The sequence below is a fragment of the Neovison vison genome, chromosome 14, assembly GCF_020171115.1.
Source record: "Neovison vison isolate M4711 chromosome 14, ASM_NN_V1, whole genome shotgun sequence".
Classification (NCBI taxonomy): domain Eukaryota; kingdom Metazoa; phylum Chordata; class Mammalia; order Carnivora; family Mustelidae; genus Neogale; species Neogale vison.
In genome coordinates this window covers 37,299,703-37,323,804 of record NC_058104.1, presented here as the reverse complement: position 1 = coordinate 37,323,804, position 24,102 = coordinate 37,299,703, and the positions used below count along the sequence as shown (strand labels likewise).

At 47.3% G+C, this 24,102-nt stretch overlaps 1 long non-coding RNA gene across 2 annotated transcripts; it reads right to left on the bottom strand.

The window, feature by feature from the left end:
* Positions 1–1,347: 1,347 nt before the first annotated feature.
* Positions 1,348–16,275, bottom strand: LOC122895468. 2 transcript variants are annotated; one of them, XR_006382223.1, is made up of 4 exons: positions 16,180–16,275; positions 13,232–13,432; positions 12,301–12,361; positions 1,348–1,448 (listed from the first exon to the last, which is right to left on the bottom strand). It is a non-coding gene; the product is annotated as an uncharacterized LOC122895468 (long non-coding RNA). The 2 variants fall into 2 exon arrangements; XR_006382224.1 differs by lacking the exon at positions 1,348–1,448 and adding an exon at positions 11,522–11,609.
* Between the last annotated feature and the right edge of the window lie 7,827 nt (positions 16,276–24,102).

Below are 24,102 nucleotides of genomic sequence, written 5' to 3'. Positions count from 1 at the left end.
CGTCTGCCATGGATGCAGGACGGTGCCATGGCAACTAGGACACTCCACACTTGATGTCCCCGCTCTAGGCTTTGTTCACACACCCACACACCCACATTGTTTTCAAAAGTGCAAATCAAGTCAACACACGCAGAGAGGTACCGTGGACATACATTATTTCTGCCCGTCCAGAATTCATCCTCCTTTTTCTGGTAGAACGGCACACCCATAAGCATCACAAAATGAATAGTACGAAACTGTAAAAAAAGGAAAGCATGCACGTGTGCGCACATGCTCCCTTCTGCCCTTCCTTCGAGAACTTTCCCTTTTGTGCCTTCAAGCCATAATCCCACCCCTCAATGGGCACTCCAGGAGCAGGCACGTGACCCTGTCGTCGAACCAATCAGCGATCAGAGCCTCCTACACCCAGCTGGCCCAGCCAGTCCAGAGCTAATTTCATCTAACCTAGTCTAGAGCTAGCTTTACCACGGGAAGTGCCAATTCCCTGAGCCAATCTGAGTGGCTTTTCTGACTCTTGGAACGAAAGTAAAATTAATGACGAACGTTGTTCAAAAACCCTTTGGTGATGTCCCTGCAGTGGACTGAATGTTCGGGATCCCTCAGAATTGCTATGTCCAAACCTGTCCTCCAGGGTGGTGGTGGGAGGGGTAGGATCTTTGGGAGGTGGTTAGGTCATGGGGTGGGGGGAGCCCCAGTGAATGGGGTGAGGGCCCGATAAAAGGGACCCCAGAGGACAACCCTGCTCTCATTCCGCGACCTGAGCACAAAGCAAGAAGACCACAGTCTGCACCCAGGAAGCACTTCCTCGCCACAGCAAAGCCATGTGCACGCGCTGATCTGGAACGTCCAGCCTCCAGAATGGGAGAAACACATTTTCTGCTGTTCAGAGACCTCCCCGTCTGGGATGCGTTGTCAGGGCAGCCCAAATGCACCAAGGCTGCCCGCCACCCACATTTCCACTTCCATCTGCTAGCCTCTGCCCCACTGCGGGCCACATGGACCTCACCATCGCTCAACACCGTGGACTGTGGCCTTTTGCCATCGTCCATAACAATTTACCCACACCTCAGCAAGCCCAACCTTCTGCTTAACTCATTACTTGCTTAAGACCTTTCAGTCGCTGACCATCATTGGATAATTCCACAACCGTTAAGATGGCATATATAGTCCGCATTGTCAGGCCTCGGTTTCACAAAAAAACAGGAACACTCGAGTCACCCACTGTTTTATGCCTTTACTCACTTAACCGGCCCAAGAAACATTCTGAAGTGGACTGTGCTTACCTCTTTAGTGGTGGGACCACTGAGGCACCCCGTGGGCGAGCAGCTTCTTGGGTCCGACGCGGTGGTTGCGACAGCCAGCGGCGTGGCCCACATCTCCGGACTCACCTGCTCTCCTCCCTCGACCTCCATGGGACTGACTCAGTCTTCCTTCTGCTCCTCTGAGTGCTGTAAAGAGTTAAGAGAATTTCTAACTGTAGAGCAGAAAAGGCCACAGAGCATACCACGGTAATTGGGCTTGTTTGGTGGGGAGGAAATGCCTGTCTTGGTGTCAGGGCACCGTGTAAAAAATGTGTTTTTATTCCACACAAATTAGTCTGGGTGTTCACCCCATGCTGGTGATGGTCTGGTGGCCAAACGGGGGCTGGCATTACACTCTGCGCACGGAGATCTCTCATTAGTGTAAGTGGGGCCCCTGTCTGCATTTTTTTTTTTTTCCGTCTCTTTTCCTGGAGTGGAGCAGAACACAGGGCCTAATTGGGAGGCAGATTGCAGAGCAACCACGATGGGCTTCCGAATACTTCTCTTTAGCCCTGTCTACATTAACAGAGAAATAATCCAGGCCAGGGTCAGGCTGCAGGAAATGGAGGGTGCAGACTCATTGTGCCCAAAAGCCAAACTTATTCATGGACTCCTGGAAAACTCAATTCCAAGAATCTTCCTAATGGAGGTTGGTTGAATCACAGATGCTCAGAATTACAGGGTCTTACAGTTAATTTTTACATTCTTAGAATCCTGCGAACGAAGATGCAGTCAGACAGCAGGAATACAACTGCCCTTGACGTGGCCCGCATTTCAGGTAGCTGGAACTTTCCCTCTTTCCTCAAGCAGGGCTCTGCTTCCCTCCTACCACCAGGCCCTACTCCCTTTGCCTGGTTGGCTCATGTCACCGTTCATGTCTCAGCTGAACTGTTACTCCCTTTCTCCGTCCACACAAAAATGGGCACACGAGTTCAAAGCAGAGGCCCCTCGTCTTCCCCATCCTTTTCTTCTCCACTGAGCTGATTTAATGTGCTCTCACCCCATAATTTGCAAGGTCTTTTATTGGAGGAATCCTGACCATTTTGTTGACCACTGAATCCCCAGTTCTGGGGACATAACTGAGGTACTCGCAGGTCTTTGCTGAGCGAATGACTGATTGAATAAGTGATCTTGGATTCTTTGCCTCTCAAGTGCCCCTGCAGAATCCCTGACCAATACTTGTCCAGCCTCTGGTTGAATTCCTCCAGGAGGCACAATCCATTCTCCTGTAGAGAGAGAACGAGCTTCATATTACATGTCCTGTGCTTTACCTCCCTGCCCCGAATAGAACTCCTAGGATGGCAGAAAAGCACAGGCTTGAGTCCCAAACAACTCAATGGCAAGAATGAGCCCCAGAAGGCTTAAAGTGAGCGCCTCCTATTGGCAAACTGGTGACCTGAGAGTTGGATTTGACGCAGAGTTTTATTCTGTGGTTCCATGATTTAAAAAAGCAACATTCCTTCTAAAGTCTAATGCAGACACAGAAATGCGCCCATTTCACAAGCAGATGGCTTGGTGGAGGGGCTCGACATGAACACAGCTGCGCCGCTAGCCCCGGTGAAGAAAAAGCACGGGACTGGCATTTCCTCCTCCTCTCTGGGAGCTCTCTGTACTCTGGTGACTTTCTGGCAACACTGGGCCCCCAGTTCCTTATGGCAAGAGTGGCTGGGTCTGAAGGACGCCTGTTTTCCATGGGGCCTGCGTCATCCATCCGGCACACCTGACCTGCTTCCCTGAGCTTGGTCCCTGGAGGTATGTTATCCTTTCCAGTTCTGCTCTCCTCTTTTTCTTCTAGATGTTGGCACTTGTTAGAGCAACACTGTTTACATGGGAAGGGGGCAGGGAGAAGCAGAGCATTTTTGCTTTGGAAATAGATGGAAATGAACTGGGAGTCCTGATGGGCAACTAACTGGAGAGTCTGTCTGTAGGAACCCGGTTCAGGCAGGCAACAGCTACCTCCCCCTCTCCATGTCTGCTCCTCATCTGTTAAGTGGACAACACATCACCGGGCTGATGGGAGGAATTCATGAGTTTCTGCTTCTAAAGCCCTTAGCACAGTTAATCCTGGCACATGAGAAATGTTGGTTCAACAATTAGATAAATCCCCTCAAGTTTCTTATGTTACTCCTTGGAACTCCATTAACTCATCTGTAAAAGGGGGCCCGTAATGCCAGTTGCTCAGGCCTGTCATGAGAATTAGTGAAAGAACTTATTTTCAGGAGCTCCCAAGGAGATGATCTCAATGAAATACACCTGCTTTCCCTCCCCTTCCCACCCAGCAGTACCCAATTGACTTTGATCCCCACATCTGCAGTAGGCAGAACTGTTCAGGGCCTTCACTTTGCTTTGGAGTTGGTGGTCTTGAGACCACCTCATCATCCTGCCCCTTGGCCAGGGCCAAAGCTCAGACACTGGGCTCATCACCTCAAGGCCACCTGTTCCTCTGGCTTCTGCCCCCCTTAAATATTCAAGGGCAAACCTTGCCTTATGGCCACAGTTTGTTTATGTTTGAAGTTAGAACCGGACATTTCTTTTTCCATCGTCATGTTCAGAGCTCATTTTTATAAAAAGAAAAACTCAAGCTTACGATGACCATTTCTCTAGGGTTTCAAGGTCAGGGGTTCTTTCTCACCTTGGTCAGCATTTTGACACATCAGTTCAGCTTTCAGAAGGAACCATGCTGCCCAGAATGGTGTGCTATACCTACCTACCTACCTACCTACCTATCCTCCCTCCCTTCCTTCCTTCCTTAAACACATCTGAAGCATCATATTACTTATTCATTGGGGAAAAAAAATCTCTATTGAGAAATACGGTAAATAACATAAAGTGATGCTTTATGGGAGAATAAAACCTCGAGCAGAATTCAGTTCTTCTGCCCGCCCCACCCCCCCAGTCCCTAGCTCTTGGCTTCTGTTTTCTTCCTTGACACTTTGGATGAGGTGGTCTTGGTGAGACTTCCAGGCCCTTTGGGGCCGTCTGTCTTCCTGGCCAGTGGTACAGGCACCATCTTGGGTCCACTGCCCTTAGGAGGAAGAATGGTCTTAGCTTTTGGCCCCTCCCCAGCCACCTGGGCAGTGGTCTCTGTAAGGACTTTGAGCAACAGCATTCTAGCCCTCGGTGACCATGAGTCTTCAATGCTGACTCCCAGCTTTTCTTTTGCTGTGGGTCTCCACACCTTGGCTGCTCCTTCTTCTTTGGCTTCTTGCTGGGCCCGTTGGCGCTGGGAAGGGCTCGTGTGGCCTTGTCTCACCCCCTTGTCTCTGTCCTTAGTTTGGCTGGCTTTTTGGGGGGGCCTTCTCCTTGACTGCACCGGGTTTGGAGGGAGGTGTTTTCACCTCCCCTCTGCCCCCTTTGCAGCTCACATAGGCTGGGAAGGTCCTTCTTTGCCTCACTTGGGTTCTTGGGCTCCTTCTTTTTGGCCTCAGTGGGTCTCCTGGGAGCAGTCATAGTGGACATCTTCCTGGGCTGGGTACCCCTTACTAATTTGAAGCTGTCAGTGGTCCCCCTGTCCTTGGAGTTGATGGGCCTGAGGAGGAAACGCTGGCAATGTTATGGCCAGAGCCTGCTTCAGCGGACACTCAGACCAGATAAGAGAGGGAGAGAATCTCCAGGAAATTCTGCAGGGAGCATGGACCCTGATGTGAGGTTCAGTCTCATGACCCCAAGATCATGACCTGAACCAAAATCAAGAGTCAGATGCTTAACCAGCTGAGCCACCTGGGGGCTCCCTACTCCCTTCTATAGATGGGGACATCAAGGCTAGTGCAGGTTACTCCAAGAAGCAGGGAGAGCTCACTTCTCAGTGATCTAAATCCAGTATTTCTCTTCTTGACACTTGACCTTTCAACTTTGCCAGAAAGGACTTGGTGACAGAGGGCAGAGGACCGGACTTCTAACATCCAAGCCATCCATAGCTTTCATGGGATTGTTGCTCCCAATTTTTTTCTAAAGCATTTTATTGGGATGTAATTCACATACTGCATAATTCACCCACTTAACGTGAATGGCTTAGTGTTTTTCAGTATACTCACAGGGCTGTGAAACTGTCATAATAATCTAAACTTAGAGCAACTCATCCCCCCTAAAAAATACCCCATACCCATTAGCAGTCAATCCCCATTCCACTCCTACCCTGCCCTCCATCCAGCCCTAAGCAACCATTAATTAAGTTCTGCCTCTATAAACTGGCCCATTGTGAAAATTCTATGATAGAGAGTGATCTAAAATATTGATCTGGATTTTTTCATTCAGAATAGTGTTTTTGAAGACCATCAGTTGTGGCACACAGCACTTTTTTATTGCCAAAAAACATTCCATCCTGTGGATACACCCAATTTTATCTACCCACCCATCAGGTGATGGACATTTTGGTTGTTCCTAGCTCTTTGGCTAATATGAATACTGCTGCTTTGGACATTAGTGTGCAAATGTTTGTGCAGACTCATGCTTCATTTCTCTTAGGCATATACCTAGGGATGGAATTATTAGACCATATGGTAACTCTACGTTTCACTTTGAGGAACTTCTGGACTATATTCCATTGTACATTCCCCCTGGCGATATATGTGGGCCCTCGTATCTCTGCATTCTTGCCAACACTTGCTGTTGTCCATACGTTTTATTATAGTCATCCTAGTGTGTGCAAAGTGGTGTCTCATTGTGGTTTGGAATTCCATTTTCTGATAACTAATGACATTGTGCCTCTTTTCATGTACTTATTGGCCATTTGTATACTTCTTGGGAGAAATGCCTTTTCAAATCTCCCAACTGTTGGCCCATTTTTAATTGGACTGCTGGTCTTTCTATTAAGTTGCAGGAACCCTCTATCTATTTTGGGGTGTAAGACCCTGTCGTCTGTCTTTTCACCTTCTCCATGGGCATCACTCACAGCACACATTTTTTAACTTTAATGTAGCCCAGTTTATCTTATTTTACCACTTGTGATTTTCTTGTCCTATCTAAGAAAACATTGCCTTAAAAAAGGCATAAAGAGGGGAGGAGGAGCAAGATGGCGGAGGAGTAGGAGACCTAAATAAATGTCACCAGGTCCCGGGAGTTCAACCAGATAGTTATCAAACCATTCTGAACAGCTACACACTCAACAGGAGATAGGAGAGAGGCAGAGCAGCGCTTCTAGGAACAGAAAATTGACCACTTTCCAGAAGGTAGAATGGGCAGAGAAGTGAATCCCGAGCGACGGGACGATAGACCACAGGGGGAGGGGCCGGCTCCCGGCAAGCAGTAGAGCAGCGGAGCACAAAATTGGAACTTTGGTCAGGCTGCTCCACTGAGGGACATCGCTCCAGAGGCTAAGCAGGGGGTGGAGCCCGTGCAGGGACAGTGAGGTCTCGCGTCCCGTGGGGTCACAGGAAGACCGGGGGTGTCTGAGTGCGGCCGAGCTCGCAGCTATCAGAGCGGGGAAGCCGGCTGCAGAGAGGGAGCCAAGGAGGGGCTCTCAGCTCGGGGTTACTTTAAACCATGACCCAAGACACAGTGGGGCCACCGCTCTTCAAGCAGGGACCCCACAAGCGGCAGACACGGGACACCTACCTTCCTCCCCTGTGACGAGTGGCGCAGGAGCGTGATGCGGGAATCTTCTGGGTTTGGAGACTCCAAACGGGGCCGCGCGCCAGAGACAGAAACGCTCGGTCACAGGCTGGGTGAGCTCGGACCGCAGCCAGAGGCCGGGGAGCCGGGAGGGACTGACTGCTTTTCTCCAAGGGCGCACTGAGGAGCAGGGCCCTGAGCGCTCCGGGCAGAGACGCGGCGGCCGCCATCTTTGTTCCCGCCTCCAGCGCTACGGAAAGCGCTCAGGGAACAAAAGCTCCGGAGAGCGAACCCGAACCTGACCCCGAGCGGATGACTCAGCCCGGCCCCAGGCAAGGGCGGCACGATTCTGCCTCAGGCAAAGACAATTGAGAATCACGGTGACGGCCCCACCCTGAGAAGATCAGCAAAACCCCCAGCCGAGACCAATTTTACCAATCAATGAGAACTACAAAACACCTGTGCTAGGGGACTACCCCAGGGAGAATTCATGGCTTTCCCCCGTGATCCTCTAGTCTTTCAAAATTGCTTTAATTTTATTTTTTCTTATTCTATTTTTTGAAAATTTTCTCTTTCCTATTTGTTTTTTTAACTACTTTATCTTATCAATACCTTTTAAAACAATTTTTTAAATTTATTATTTTCAGCATAACAGTATTATTTTTGCACCACACCCAGTGCTGCGTGCAATCCGTGCCCTCTATAATACCCACCACCTGGTACCCCGACCTCCCACCCCCCGCCCCTTCAAATCCCTCAGATTGTTTTTCAGAGTCCATAGTCTCTCATGGTCCACCTCCCCTTCAAATTTCCCCCAATTCCCTTCTCCTCTCTATCTCCCCATGTCCTCCATGCTATTTGTTATGCTCCACAAATAAGTGAAACCATATGATAATTGACTCTCTCTGCTTGACTTATTTCACTCAGCATAATCTCTTCCAGTCCCGTCCATGTTGCTACAAAAGTTGGGTATTTGTCCTTTCTGATGGAGGCATCATACTCCATAGTGTATATGGACCACATCTTCCTTATCCATTCGTCCGTTGAAGGGCATCTTGGTTCTTTCCACAGTTTGGCGACCGTGGCCATTGCTGCTATAAACATTGGGGTACAGATGGCCCTTCTTTTCACGACATCTGTATCTTTGGGGGTAAATACCCAGTAGTGCAATGGCAGGGTCATAAGGAAGCTCTATTTTTAATTTCTTGAGGAATCTCCACACTGTTCTCCAAAGTGCCATCATATTGCCTGTAAAGTGACTGTTACTGTATATTGTCTCTGTTCCTTCCTGGTCTGTTACTTTTAGGCTCTCCTTTTGCTTAGAGGACCCCTTTCAATATTTCCTGGAGAGTTGGTTTGTTGTTTGGAAATTCTTTTAGCTTTGTTTGTCCTGGAAGCTATTTTTCTTTCCTTCTATTTTTAATGACAACCTAGCTGGATATAGTATTCTTGGCTTTAATATAGCAATAATAAACATTACTAGGAAGGAAAATGAAACAGGACATGAGGACAGAGAAGGCTGTCTCCTTTAACAAGGTGGTCAAGGAAGTGTTCCAGGGGAGTGTTCCAGGAGAAGGAGACAGCATGTGTAAAGGCCTGGGGGCAGGAAAATGAAACTGGCATGTTTGTGGGAGAGAAACAGTCATGCACATGAGCTGTCTCTGTGCAGGAGGAGGTGGGAAGAGGGGTCGGGGTGTGGACAGGGTGCTGTTCTGGGCTCCTTCATGCATTTTCTTTATTTGTCTATTCAACATGCAGACGGTAGGTGCCTGGTAATGTGTGAAGCATTATCTTGAAAATACGAACCAAAGCCTGGAGAAGACCAAAGCTCACAGTAGGGAAGACAGATAAGTCAGTGATTCCCCACATTATATGAGATGGAGAGACATGATGGGGGACATCACGCTGGTTACCAAAAGGAGGGTTGTATAGGAGAGCTTTACTTCCAGACCCCTCAGAGTCTGGCTTGGCCATGTGGCTTGCTTTGGACAATGCAATGCTGAGCCCTCTGCCACTGTGACCCTTGTTAACCACTTTCATGTCAACTGGAAATGTTCTAGATAGAGACTGCTCCTTCCCTCTGGGCCCTGGAGTGAGGTTGGCAACCCTGGAATGGTCAAATAGTGTGACAGAGGGGCACCTGGATGGCTCAGTCAGTTACTCTTCTGACTCTTGGTTTCAGCTCAGGTCATGATCTCGTGGTCCTGGGATCAAGTCCTGTGTCAGGCTCTGTGCCCAGCACAGAATCGGCTTCAGGTTCTCTCTCCCTGCTCCTGGGCACTCTCTCTCAAATAAATAAATTAAATCTTTAAAGAAAAACGTAGTGTGTGAGAGAAATGGAACATTGCTGGGTCTTGGGCCAGCGAGGAATTGAGTGTCCCATCAGGTTTCTTACAGCCAACATCTCCTGAGCCCCAGTTCTGGGCTGGGGTCTACACCTACACTACTGCAAGTAGGGTGCATAGAGTCTGTCTGCAGACACCGCACTTGCCATCACCTGGGCCTTCAGCTCTCCCACTCCTGAGTGTCAATTTTATAAGCTAGATGCAGGTGCTCTTGAGGATAATCCGGTGGTCATAGGAGCCCACAAGACTTCCTAGCCTATGTCAGACAGAGATACAGGGCCACAAGAAAGGAAGGGGAGATCAAAGGACAGTCTGTAAAGAGAGTACCTAAATCTAGAAAATCTCATCCAGCATCCAGCTGCGAGAAGGTGAGAAGATCCTGGGGTATCAAGCAGGGCTCCCTCCTTCTGGGCTTTTCCCCCAAGGCAGTGGGAAGCCAGCACAAGGCTTTCAAGCAGGGAAGCCCCAGGACTAGACTCATCATGGCTGCATTTAGGACCAGAGGGGAGCAAGACTCGGGGGCAGGGAGACCATTCAGGGAGCTGATCGAACGTCCTGGCCAGGGGACAAGACCAGGGTGTGCAAAATGGAGGGTGGTGAATGGTTCGCTCTCCCTAAACCCGTGACCCTGGCTTGATGCTCCACTGACATTTTATCTCTGTCCTTTTCCCCAGCCTAAAGGGCTGCCTGACCTATATTTATCTTTCTAAATGCCCATGCTGCAAATTATAGCAATCTGAGAAATTTCCACACTGCCCATGTTCCCCGCATTCTGGGTCATGGGCCACACAGCCCTGGTGGGGAGCTATAATTGTGTTGCTTATTCTGTTTGCTTTCCTGAGATTTGTTTGTTTAGTGACAGGGCTCTTCGGCTCTTCCCAGTTTAAGTTCACAAAGCCGCCTTCCAGCTCCCATCAGGTCCCAGGTGAGCTGCCTGGTAACCTGGCCTCAGGTGAGCCGAATGTTCTGGACCCCCTGCATTTCCTCCAGGTGGGCAGATCTTCCCACAGAAGCCGAGAAAGCACGGGTTAACTTTCTTTTCCAATGAGCTCTGCATTTTCTATAAAGACATAATCCTTTATTAAGTTAATGAGGCATAATAATTATTAATTGCTAATTATCCATAGTCGCTTAGTCTATTTAAAAGAAATGGTACCATTTAGAGCAAGATTTACAGATATGCAAATATCAAACAGCTTCCTTCGGCTATCCAGCTACCCTGGGGCACCAGAGCAAACACGTGGAGTTCTCCTGCTGGGAAGGTATTCAGGTATTCGTTTTGTTCTCAATCCCATGACTTGGAAATCCGGCGTCCCAGGTGTGCGTCCTGGGCCAACATTTTTTAACTTCTCAGAGTGCCAGTTTCCCCTGCATTGAGTAGATGGGACAGAACTACTCACCTGCTGGGGCCGTCTGTGAGAGGACATCAGAAGAATGCCTCACCTAGTCCTTAGAATATGGTGAGAAAGTTAAGGTGAGAAAGTTAAAGTACGTGACCCCTGAGAAGTTGTTTCTTCATCTAACCCTGGGTGCCTTTCCTAATTCTCAATTAAGAAAATAAATATATATGTGTATAAATAGTGATATGTTCCCGTGTCTGTATATCTGTATCTATCCCTCTGTCTATACCTCATCTCTACCTGTCTACCTGTCTTCACCTTCCCGTCTTCTAAATTTCTCATGGAAATTCATGGAAGTTGATGCCACCTCTGCCTCAAGGCTCTTGAGCCTTTGGGACAACTCAAGATCACAAAAGCACTCGCAGGCCCCTCCATGATCTTTCTGTTACCTTGAGACCTCTCTGTCCTGGATGTGGGAGACAAGGATTTCTTGTCCACACTCTTTCTGCTCCGTTCTTCAGCAAAGGTGTTGGAGTAGGATTCTTACCCCTCCCAGCTGGTTCGAGGGCTAGAAGTCAACCAGATTATGGGGCCCAGCAAGCAAGGGGGACTGCTGGGCTTCCAAGACACCCCTCTCCCCCCAAGTATCCCTCCCTGGGATCCTCTCCCTGTCACGATCCCAGCATTGACTCCTGGCTCGTTCTGATGTTCTGGTCATCTGGCGGTGGGGACTCTGGGATTCATTCACCCTCCGGGTTCCACTCCGTGGATCCAGTGGCTTGCAGAGAGACACCCCTATTCTTTTTAAGAAATCTAGTTAAGGAGATACATGTGCTGGGGGGATGTCATGTACTGGGGTTCCCCCATTACATGAGAGAGGGGGGAACCCTCTCTCACCTGAGCCAGAGTCACTTCCATGGAGATGAGAATGGTGAGACCAACACCATCAGCCCCAGAGATAACCAGTTGCTTATGGTGGCTACAGAAGGCAGGGCAGAGCCGAATCTAATGGTGACAATGAAGTCAGGCTCCAACGGAAGGTGGGCAGCAGCTGTAGCAGGTGAAGCCAGGTCCTGGGCGGGGGACATGATATTGTCATGTGCTTACAACGGCTCCTAGCACTTGAGAGCAACTCCTGTGCCAGACGCTGTTCTAAAGGGTGTCCTGCATCACCTGACTTGTCTGGAATCGGTTGTCATTCTCTTTGCTTCATTGATGAGGATGTCGAGGGCCAGAGCAGTTCGGTGACATTTCCAAAGCCCCGCAGTCAGCATGTGTGAGCCCCAAATGTGTACCTTTAGCAGTGAGAGCACTCTGTTGGCTGTCTCCCTTCAATCTTCCCAAGGGGAAGTTGGTGCCATTCAAGACATGACCTCCATTCTGGAAGGAGGTGTGAGCTGAAGGTAGACGCTTAACCGACTGAGCACCTAGGCGCCCCCAACTGATTTTAATATGTGAGTCAATTGCAATCATTCCTGGGCAGGGATTGAGGGGTGAGAAATGGCCATGTCCCAGGGCCCTGACACTGACTACGTTGGGATACATGGCAAGGGAGAATTAAAGTTGTGGATGGAACTAAGGTTGTAAATCAAATGACATTAAAAAAAGAGATGATCCTTATTCAGGATGACTTATTCAGGTGGATCCTATGTAATAAGTCATCTGAATAAGGATCATCTCTTTGATCCTTATTCAGATGTCTTATTCAGGTGGATCCATGTAATCACCAGAGAGTGGGGACCAGAGAGGCATCATGAGACTCACCTGCCATTGCTGATGTTGAAGATGAAGGAAGAGAGTCAGGAATCAAGGAACACGGAAGCCTCTAGAAAATGCAAGGAAGCAGATTGTCCCCCAGGCACTACAGGAGAGAGGTCACATATCCTCCCTGAATCCCAGCTTTATCTACAAATTGGGAAAAGTCATCCTTATTTCTCAAAATCATTGGGAGGATTAAATCCCATAATATAAAAAATGTCAGACACAGGGGCTCCTGGCTGGCCGTGTCGGTGGAACGCACAATTCTTGCTCTCGGGATCGTGAGTTCGAGCCCCACGTTGGGTGTAGGGATTACTTAAAAAGAAAATCCTTAATGTAAGATGTCAGACAGATAGTAGGGACTCAATAAGCATCTGTTCTGCATCCAAGCTTGATTCTATTTGAGTTGGGAACATTTCAGATATCAGTAATTCACATTCTATTTTGATTGCTCTTATGTTTAAAAATGCTTTTTTTTTCTGATTACAAAATAATATTTACTCATTGGAGAAGGCCAAAGAGGTTACAGAAGAACATAAAAACAAAATAAAAATCTCCCATTAAACCACTCATTAAAGACTTCAGCTGTGTATACTGTGATTCACTTCTATTCTCTCTCTGTCTGTTCATGTCTCTTTCTTTTTCCATGTGTACATAAAAGTACCTGGGGTCACCTTACATACATATTTTTCTATCTGATTTTTTCCAGTATATTATAAAAGCTTTTCTCCTGGCCCACCCCCCCACCCCATATTAACAATAAAAACTTATCAGACTGGAGTAAGTTCAGCTCAAGGATGAGAATTCGTAGCTTTACCATGTTTTAGGTATTTGTCCCTGGGAAAATCCCAAATCATCTCATAGGGTTATTGCAGGATTTAAATGCCATAAGGCCCATAGAACTCAGCACAGTGGCTGAATCATAATAAGTGCTTACGAAATGATGGGTGGCTAACAACAGCAACCCCGCACGACAGGAGCCTTCTCCTGGCTGCGGATGGAAACCACACTCATGGACATGCTCTTGGACATGGTCTTCTCAGTCTTCACGAAGTGATCTGGAGCTCTAGATTGCTTCCGTCCTATAGCATTTCCATCACACGCACATTTCCATGATTGCCAAGGCAGGGAAGACAGCCTGCAAGATTTCACATGAGCAATTAAATGCTCTGATCCAGAAGAAATATGCCTCCGCTCTGCTCACAACCAATTGGCCAGAACTAATGGTCTGACCCAACTTTCAAGGGGCGTGTGAGTGGAGACATGTAATCCTTTCATGCACACGGGAAAGGAGGTGACCCAATGTAGGTGAGCATTAAATGTCTCTGCCATGGAATTATCTCTTTATCGTATGATTGTCTGCTTTTATGGAAATCAATGCACTTGGATTCAAGGTCAACCCCAGCCCTGAGAGCCCTCAGTCCTGACCTGGCAAAGAGAAGAAAAGGCAACTGATCTCAGATGTGCTGATGCTTCCTGGGTCAATCTGAAGCTGAGATTCCCATTATTATTTCGATGCCACTTGGCTCTCTGTGCCCAAGAGTTAATGCCCCATTGCTCAATGGTGTAAATGACGCAGGTAAGCAGAAGGCTAGAGCTGAGCACAGTGCAGCATCTCGTCAATGCCCTGTCATCACCCTGTCCTACAGCTTGTCCCAGGGGCCATCAGTCTTGGAAGAGAGTGCATCAGGCCCACTCTGATGTTTAACACCACATGGAGCACAGGACGGAGAACACAAAGTAGATCTGAACCCTGGTGAGTCAGAGGTTGGGGAGCACTGAGGGGTTTCCTAGGGAATGACCTTATCTTCCAAGGGATCTATGGGAAGTTCTACTTCTTGCTTTTCATTCCTCTTTCCTCCTTCCCAGATTATATCAACCTTTCCTCTTCCCAGATATGGGCAATGTGTACAAGGAGAAAAAGTTTTAAGGGTCAGAAAATATGGGTATATATTATGGCTTTGCTCACTACTAGCTGTGTGTCCTGGGGCAAGTTGCTTCCCATCTCTGGGCCCTCATCTCATTTATGTAATGGAAGCAAGATGAGCTCTCTGAGTTCTAATATTCTGTGATTCCGTGGCTCCCTATATAAGTCAAGTCCAGAGCTGGACACTGGGGGAGCAACACACCCGGAGACTAGGAACAGTATAGGCAACAGAAACATCAACTCAAAGTAGCATAAACAACACAGAAATGACTTGTTCCAGATGTGCTATATAGACGTCTGGGTACAGTGGGTTTGAGGTTTGATGACTCCAGCTCAACCATATCATCAAAGACCCAGGGTCACTCTCCTCATCTCTCTGCAATCCCGGAGGCTGGCTTCCTTTTCCAGCTGTAGGAAGATGCCTAGAGCCATCTGTCTATCATATTCAGACGTGAAAACAACCCAACCAAAAAGAGGGGCTGTCTTCCAGTGGGGGCTATTCTGGGAGAGAGAAAACTTTGCTGGAAGCCACCCAACAGGTATCCCCCATTGTCGAGAAGTAGGTCCCATGCCAGCCCTCAATAGTACAGTCACTGGCAAAGGGGTAGGACAACCTTAGCCCCAGCAGGTCCGTCCCCATGGAGTCCGAGATGTGCTCAGCTGGGGATGTGGCAGGTTCCAGGGAGATATGAGAGAGAGTCCGGCTTCTGTTTGAAAGGAGGTCAGGAAGCTGGGATGATAAAGCTACAGCATCACTTCTCATAGACTTTTCTCCTTTTCCCTTTGGATGAGTCATTCTACATAAAAGCACCAGTTAACATATACTGAAGGATTGTATATATCACCTCTCTGTCAAGATCTTTCCAAGCAATTTCTTCCCTAATGGTTACAACAGCTCAGGGTAGAGGGGGTGGTTGGATCATTACCCCATGATGAGGATAATGAGGTTCCGGTAAGGTGACTTGCTCAAGATCACAAATTATCAGATCCCAGACTCACGTCTACTCCTGGGTGATTCCAGAGCCTGAACTTGTTTGTAAAGATCTGTGCTGTACTATTTTGGGTGTGAAAAAGTAAGAGTCATGAACATTTATGGAACACCAGATGTGCCCAACAAACACACGTAATTTGCTCTCTCCGCAAATCCCCAAGATCTGCCAGCTAGGTCTTGTCATTATTCCTGTTTTATATTTTGCAAACTTAAGTCCCAGGGTGGGTATTTCATTAGCCAAGAATTTCATGACCAGTAAAAGGCAGAGAGAAATAAGTCTACTTGACATCATTGCTTCAGAAAAGAAGGCTTTTATCTGCCAGGACGTGAACTCCCAGGGACGTGGCCAGAACAGCAGGGGTTTTATTTTCTATCATAAACAGAAGAGAAGTGGACCAACCCACGAGTGGGTCAACAGCTCAACAGGCTCTTCTCAAGTCTGGGCTTCACCATCACCACGGTGTTAACCATGGCCAGGGTAAGGCAGTGAATGAAGCTCTTCTTGAACACCCCTCTGTTTTTATTGGGAAGATAATATTCCCTGATGGCCCTTCACTGATTTTCCCTTATAACCCATCTGCTAGGATGTTCACAATCCAATCTTAGCTGTAAGAGAGTCTAGGAAAGCATGTGTCTGTGTTTTCAGTTTCTGCTCTGAAGGTAGGTGCAGGCAGCGTACAAGAGGGGAGAGGAACAGCCTTTGGGAACACCACCAGCCAAACTGCTCACACTCTCTGCCGTATCTCAAATTCCTTGTATCCTTACAACCTAATGAAACACTGAGTACTCAATAAATGCTTTTTAGAGTAACTGGATGAGTTCAAAGGTGTGGGACCATCTGGGGTATTTTGGAGAAGTGGGTGTTGATGGATAGAAGGAATATTGTGGTTCCCCCAAACCTTGGTCTGGTTGGAATGCTTGTAACAACATACCATAGACTGGTGGCTGATAAGCAAAAGAAACTTACTTCTTGTGGTTCTGGAGGCTTCAAGTCCAAGATCGGGGTGCTGGCATGGTGTGGTTCCTGGGAGAACCCTCTTCCGGGCTGCAGACTGCCGACTCCTCATCGTGTCTTCACATGGTGGGGAGGGAGACAGGAAGTGAGCTCTCCAGTGACTCTTATAAGACACCAGTCTCATCACTGGGTCCCACCCTCATGACCTCATTTAGTCTCAAGGACCATCCAAAGGTCCCACTTCCTAGTGCCATCCCACTGGGGAGGGTAGGATTTCAAAATAGGAATTTGGGAGTTGGGGAGACACAAATATTCAGCCCATAAGAGCAGAAGGGCTCCAAGGTTGGGAGCCCTTTGCATGTTGAGTTAACAGTGGCCTTTTCCTTACACCTCACTTTTTGCTTTTCAGCCGTTTTAACGTTTGTTGGTGAGTTCTCCAGCAAGAAAATGTCAGTGATAGGAGAAGCAGAGGAACCCTTGCTTTTCCATCTGTGAAATGGGTGAGGAGACTAGGATTTTTTCTCTTAAGAAGCTTCCAGGTTTTGTCCTTGGTCTCAGAGTTGAGGGACACTCAGAAAAAGGTGACTTGGACCCAACACATAGAAGTTTCCCAACCTTGGAGCCCTTCCTCTAAGAGGTCAGAGCACATGAATGAAAAGAGGGGCTATCTGAGTCTGCTGGCGAGCGGAATCAGTTTTGTCTGGGAGAACAAACCAGACTAGCAGTTAGACTGACTTAGCAGAGAACTTGAAGGTCATTCTCACAGATGGAAATGGCCTGTGACCCCCGGCTCTGGTCCAGGTCCCGCCTGACCTGCCTTGCCTAAAGTGAAGCTCTCTCTTGAGGAGCAGTCAGCAGAGCAGACCCCAGTCCTGGAGTTTTTAGTCATGGTCATATGTGGGAATCACTGGCCTGGGGTGGTGGCAATGTGTGTGTGTGTGGGGGGGGGAGTTTTAAAAAACATTCTTGCCCACTCCCAGAGACTGAACTTGGGCTATAGCTCATCTTGGGGGTTTTTAAGAGTTCCCTCAGGTAATGGAAGCATCCAGAAGGTGACTGGGATAATCCATATGAAGCACGTGCCTTTCCCGTGGTAAACATTCCATCAAATCTGACCATAATGTCCACACCGGCCCGGTCCTGTAACACTGACCAGGGGGCTAGATCCTGCCACTGTGAAAGATCCCTTGTCTCAGGCAGCCATCCCGGAGACTCTGCTGCCCCGATGCACCTGACTTCCTCTCCCTTCCCTGGGAGTATCACAGATGCTGAGCCAACTGTGACAGCCTGTGATGTGCTCCAGCTAAGGTCCCATCTATCTTCTCAGCGTGCCCCAGGACTAGAATAGAGCCTCAGGTTACATGACACAGCGCCTCGGCGCCCAGGAGAAGGGAGGGGACCATGCCGCTAGCTTTAGTCTGCTCTGGGCTGGCCAGACCACTCCGCATTCTTGCATTTGGAGCTGAGTGTTCCACCGTAAAACAGCTAATCACCAGCCGGAGGGACCATGATGGCGAAGGCATTTCAAGGGATCTCATAGGAGAACAGAGGAAGGACCTCTGGATGAAAAGACAGATTGCTGACCTATCTAGCAGATCCTGAGACAAGGATTTCGAAGCACACAGTTCACTTGGCTTGTGATTCCAGGAAGTATGGTCAGAGCAGGGACATGAAGTGGAAATGGGAAGGAAGCCAGTGAAGAGGGCATCAGTGAACAAACACTGCCTTTGCTGGGGCTCCGTCCTGCTGGGGACTTTCTGACAGTGTATCAGGATTGTCCTCTTGTGGCGGGAGGAACCTGGGGAATCTACCTACTACCCCTGTTCCTCTGGCGGAAACCTGTAGGACAGGGAATGAGATGGGCTGTGATATCCTCCTACACCTTTTGCACCTGGGTCTGGAGTGTTGAGGCAGCCCCGAGGCAAGCCTACCAAGGCTTCTCTGCCTTTGATGTCTTTGGAGTCCCCTTGTCACCACTGCCACTTGGGGCCATGGAGCTGGCTTTCTCCAAAGCACATGGCTAAAATAAATATTCATGCAGCTCTTCCCAGTTTGTAGAGCTCCTCGTGGGGCTGGGCAGCAGCAAGGCTCTCAACACATCCAGGTCAGGCAAGAAAAGAATTCAAATCCATTTTACAGATGAACCAACAGAGGCCTGGAGGGGTGAGATACTTGGCTAAGCTTGTCTTTGAGCCCAGGTAGCCTGCTTTCCCATTGTCTGGGCCTCAAGCTCTGGCACTGAGGAAGGACCCCATTGCGCAACCCCATCGCCCTCACTGCTGGACACAGAGGCCGCCTGCCAGGCCAGGTGCCCTTGGGGACTGGGAGCGCCAGCAGGAGCTGGGGAGCCATGCAGAAACCAGAGAGAGGCATTTTGTCACAGCGAATCATGTTTTCTGCTTGAAATTGGAACCGAGGAGCAGTGAGGGGGCAACATACAATGTACAAGGGAGGTGAGCAGGTGCGAAATTACATGGCTCCTATTTAATTATGTAAAATCCCAGAATCCCTCAGGGAGGACAGAGGACATGAAGTGGTGATTTCCTTTCTCTCATAATTTTGGAGTCAGTTTGTTAAATGACAGCAAGAGTAACGAGGCAGGGGAAGACAGGGAGCATTATGTGGTCAAAGAACTAAAGACGTTTCATGGCTCTGCTGTTCCCTTCCTTTTGCACACGCTTCGTTGGCTGCTCTGGGGCGCATTTCTAGCTCCAGGGTAGAATGGACACAGGTCCGGCGTCATGGAGAAATGGACAACCCCTTCTACCCGACTTGATGCACCTTTATTTTGCAATCGATGGAGAGAGACAGAGAACCAGAGGAAGTTCCAGCTGTTGCTGAGTGTCAGGGGCTGAACTGTGTCCCCTTCCTTGCCCCCAAATCCATCTGTTGAAGTCCTCACCCCCAGGACCTCAGAACGTGACTATATTTGGAAACAGCACCCTTACAGAGGGGATTGTATGAGAATAAGACCCAAGAGCAATCTGATGGATGTCCTCAAGAGAAGAGGAAGTTCGGGCACCAGACACCGGGGATTCCCACGCACAGGAGGAAAACCACATGAGAAGGCAGCCACCTGAGACCCATAGAGAGAGGTCTCCAAAAAACCTAAATGTGTCAACACCTTGGACTTGGACTTCCTGCCTTCACAGCTGTGAGAAAATCAATCTGGTGAAGCCACACAGCCCATGGCCTGTAATTTTGGGAGTCTCAGCAAAGTAATGGAGATTTTTCGTGCTGAGATGTGTGTTGCTGCTGTAACAGATACCTGAAAATAAAGACATGGCTTTGGACCTGGGGTTAGGATGAAGGCTGGGAGTTATGAAGCTCCTGTTAGAAAAAGCCCACTTTATCTTAAAGAACAGATCTTCGGTGAGGAATATGGACAGTAAGGTGTTTCCAGTAAGACTTCAGATGACAAAGAGGAGAAGTCACCAGACACGGGCAGAAATGCGATCCTTTTCATAAACTGGCAAAGGACTTGGCCAAATCATGTTCTGGTGTCTTGTGGAAGGTAGAGCTTGTAAATGAAGAATTTGGGCATTTAGCACAGGACATTTCTGAGTGGAGTGATGTGGCCTGGTTTCTCCTTACTGCTTATGGTACAACAGGAGAAGAGAGAGGGAAACTGAAGAAGGAATTATCAAACCAAAAAGGAACGAGGGCTTGAAGATTTGGAAAATTCTCAGCACATCTATATTGCAGACAGAGAGAGAAAGAGAGAGAGAGTCCATTCTGGTGAGAACACCAAGGATGTGACTGGATAATTACGTAATGAAAAATTGCAAGTGTGACTCTTGTACCTAATCAAACATCTGAGTAGAAACACTTCTAGATGGGCTGGAGGGGACAGAGATGGGACAAGACAAATGAAGGCTGTCAGAATTCTGGGATTCTCCAGGAAGGACCACTAGAGCTATCCAGACAGGAATAAGTATTATCCTGCACTCAAAGGGAAGAATGGCCCCAAAGACAGGGCTGTCTTCATTCCAGAGGGTGGGGACACCTGCTGAGTTTCAGAGGGCCAGGATGTCACCATCCAGGGCCTCTCTGGTCGTTCTATGACTCCTGTGGGTCTAGAATGCAGGGCTGCCCCACTGTGGGTCTAGAGGACAGGTCATGGAGTCAATGAGTCTTGCACTCAAGGTTTAAGATCTAACAGAATTGCCCCGCTAGGTGTTTGACTTGCTCAGGATCTGTGATCCCTTTCTTCTTCCTGGATTCACTCTTTTTCGAACCAGGAATGTCTCTTCAATGCCTCTCCCACTGTCGGATTTCTAAAGCAGATAGCTTGCTGGTTTCATATCTGGAGAAGTTTGCTTAAAAACAAAGCTGGGGTCATCATGTTGCTCGATTTCGAGGTGTATTACAAAGCTATGATCACCAAGACAGCATGTACTGGCACAAAAACAGACTCATGGACCAATGGAACAGAGTAGAGTCCAGATATGGACCCTTAACTCTATGGTCAATTAATCTCCGACAAAGCAGGAAAAAATATCCAATGGGAAAAAGCCAATCTCGTCAATAAATGGTGCTGGGAAAATTGGACAGCTATGTATAGAAGAATGAAAGTAGACCTTTCTCTCCCACCATACAGAAAGATACACTCTAAATGAATGAAAGACCTCAATGTGAGACAGGAATCCATCAAAATCCTGGAGGAGAACATAGGCAGAAACGTTTTCAATATTGGCCACAGCAACTTCTTTCAAGACACATCTCCAAAGGCAAGGGAAACAAAAGCAAAAATGAACTTTGGGGACATCACCAAGATAAAAAGCTTCTGCACAGCAAAGCAAACAGTCAACAAAACAAAGAGGAAACCCATGGAATGGGAGAAGATGTTTGCAAATAACACTACAGATTAAGGGCTGGTATCCAAGATCTACAAAGAACTTTGCAAGGAGGAGGAGCGAGATGGTGGAGGAGTAGGAGGCCTAAATATCACTGGGTCCCAGGAGTTCAGCTAGATAGTTATCAAACCATTCTGAACATCTGCAAACTCAACAGGAGGGAGAAGAGAGGAAGAGCATCAATTCTCAGAACAGAAAATCAACCACTTTCTGGAAGGTAGGATGTGCGGAGAAGTGAATCTGAGGAAACATTCATGGTGGGGAGGGGTGGCTTTCAGCAAGCGGTAGGGCCCCAGAGTACAAAATTTGAAATTTTACAAGTCTGTTCCACTGAGGTACTTCACTCCAGAGGCTAAGTGGGGTGGGGGGATGGGGAGGGTGGAACCCTCATGGGGACAGTGTGGTCTCAGGACTGGTGGGATTACAAAAAGACCAGGGGTGTCTGAGTTTGGCAGAGCTGCCAGGTATCAGAGTGGGGAAGCCAGATGCAGAGACGGAGCCAAGGAGGGGCTCTCAGTTCGGGGTTACATTAAACCATGATCTGTGGCACAGTTGGGCCACTGCTTTTCAAGCAGGAACCCAACAAGCAGCAGATCCAGGAGACTCACCTTCCTCCTCTGGGAGGAGTGGCACAGGAGTGCCCTGCAGGAATCTGCTGGTTTTGGAGACTCCAAACAGGGCCGTGCACTAGAGAGAGAAATGCTCAGTCACAGGCTGGGTGAGCAGAGTGTGGCCAGAGACCAGGGAGACAGGAGGGATTGACTTCTTTTTCCTGTGGGTGCACTGAGAAGGGGGGCCCTGAGCTCACAGCACCTATGGGGCTGGAGACTCAGAGGCCACCATCTGCATTCCCATCCTTCAAAGACGTACAGAAAGCGTTCAGGGAACCAAAGTTATCAAGAGCAAACCTGAGCAGATTACTTAGCCTGGCCCCTTACAAGGGTGGTTCAATTCTGCCTTGGGCAAAGACATTTGAGAATCACAGCAATAGGCCCCTGCATAAGAAGATCAGCAAGAACATCCAGCCAAGACCAAGTTCACCGATCAATGAGAACTGCGGAACCCCTGAGCTAAGAGAAAGCAACACAGAGAATTCATGGCTTTTTCCCCATGATCCCTCAGTCTTTCAAAGTTAAATTTTTTTAATTTTATTTTTTTTCTTATTCTAAGTTTTAAGAATTTTCCTCTTTCCTATTTTAACGTTTTTTCCCCCAATTTATTTATTTTCAGAAAAACAGTATTCATTATTTTTTCACCACACCCAGTGCTCCATGCAAGCTGTGCCCTCTATAATACCCACCACCTGGTACCCCAACCTCCCACCCCCCCGCCACTGCAAACCCCTCAGATTGTTTTTCAGAGTCCATAGTCTCTCATGGTTCATCTCCCCTTCCAATTTACCCAAAAGCACATACCCTCCCCAATGTCCAAAACCCTACCCCCCTTCTCCCAACCCCCCTCCCCCCAGCAACCCACAGTTTGTTTCATGAGATTAAGAGTCACTTATGGTTTGTCTCCCTCCCTATCCCATCTTGTTTCATGGTTTAACGTTTTTTAACTTGTCAGTACCTTCTTAAAAATCTTTTAAAATTTTCATTGTTATAGTCATATGTTATCCCCTTATTGTATTTGACCTTATATTTTGTATACATGTAGGTTTTTTTTTCTTTAAAATTTTGGAAAACAATTTCTTATAGGTCAAAATATACCCTAAATCTAGTGCATGGCTCTGTTGTTGTCTCCAGCCTGAGCACACTCTTTCTTCTTTCTTTCTTTCTTCTCTTTTTTCAACTAGTTTTTTATCTGATCAATTCCTTTTTTAGAATCTTTTAAAATTTTCTTTACATTCATATTCCATCCCTTCATCATGTTTATGCTTATTTGTGTGTGCATGTGTGTGTGTGTAAGTATATATACATATAAATTTTTCTTTCTTCAAAATTTTGGGAGGTAGTTTCTTCTAACAGACCAAAACACACCAAATCAAGTGTGTGGCTCTGTTCTATTCACCAGTCAAATATCTATCTATCTATCTATCTATCTATATAATTTCTTTTTTTCCCCCTTTTCTTCTCTCCCCTGGTTTTGTGTCTCTTCTGATTTGGTTAACACACATTTTTCTGGGGTCTTTGCCACCCCTTTAGTATTTTATTCTCTCATTCATATATTCTTATCTGGATAAAATGACAAGGTGGAAAACCTCACCACAAAAACAAAAACAACAAAAAAAACAAGAGGCAGTACAGAAGGCTAGGGACCTAATCAATATGGACATTAGTAGTATGTCAGAACTAGAGTTCAGAATTATGATGATCAAGAATTATGATGATTATGGGCTCAATAAAAGCATGGAAGATATTAGAGAATTCCTTTCTGGAGAAATAAAATCCATTTCTGGAGAAATAAAAGAACTAAAATCTAACCAAGTTGAAATTAAAAAAAGCTATTAATGCAGTCTAATCAAAAATAGAGGCCCTTAGTGCTGGGATAAATGAGGCAGAAGAGAGAATTAGTGATGTAGAAGACCAAATGATGGAAGGTAAAGAATCTGAGCAAGAGAAAGACAAATAACTACTGGACCATGAAGGGAGAATTTAAGAAGTAAGTGATACTGTAAGATAAAACAATATTAGAATAATTGGGATCCCAGAAGAAGAAGAAAGAAAGAGAGGGGCAGAAGGTATATTGAAGCAAACTATACTAGAGAATTTCTCTAATTTGGTGAAAGGAACAAGCATCAAAATCCAGGAGGCACAGAGAACCCACCTCAATTTCAATAAAAATATGTTCACACCCCATCATCTAACAGTACAAGTCTCAGTTACAAAGAGAAAATCCTGAAAGCACCTTGTGAAAAGGGTCTGTGACATACAATGGTAGAAATATTAGATTGGCAGCAGACCTATCCACACAGACCTGGCAGGCCAGAAAGGACTGGCATGACATATTTAGAGCACTAAACAAGAAAAATATGCAACCAAGAATACTATATCTAGCTAGACTGTCATTGAAAGTAGAAGGGGAGATAAAAAGCTTCCAGGACAAACAAAAACTAAAAGAATTTGCAAACACCAAACCA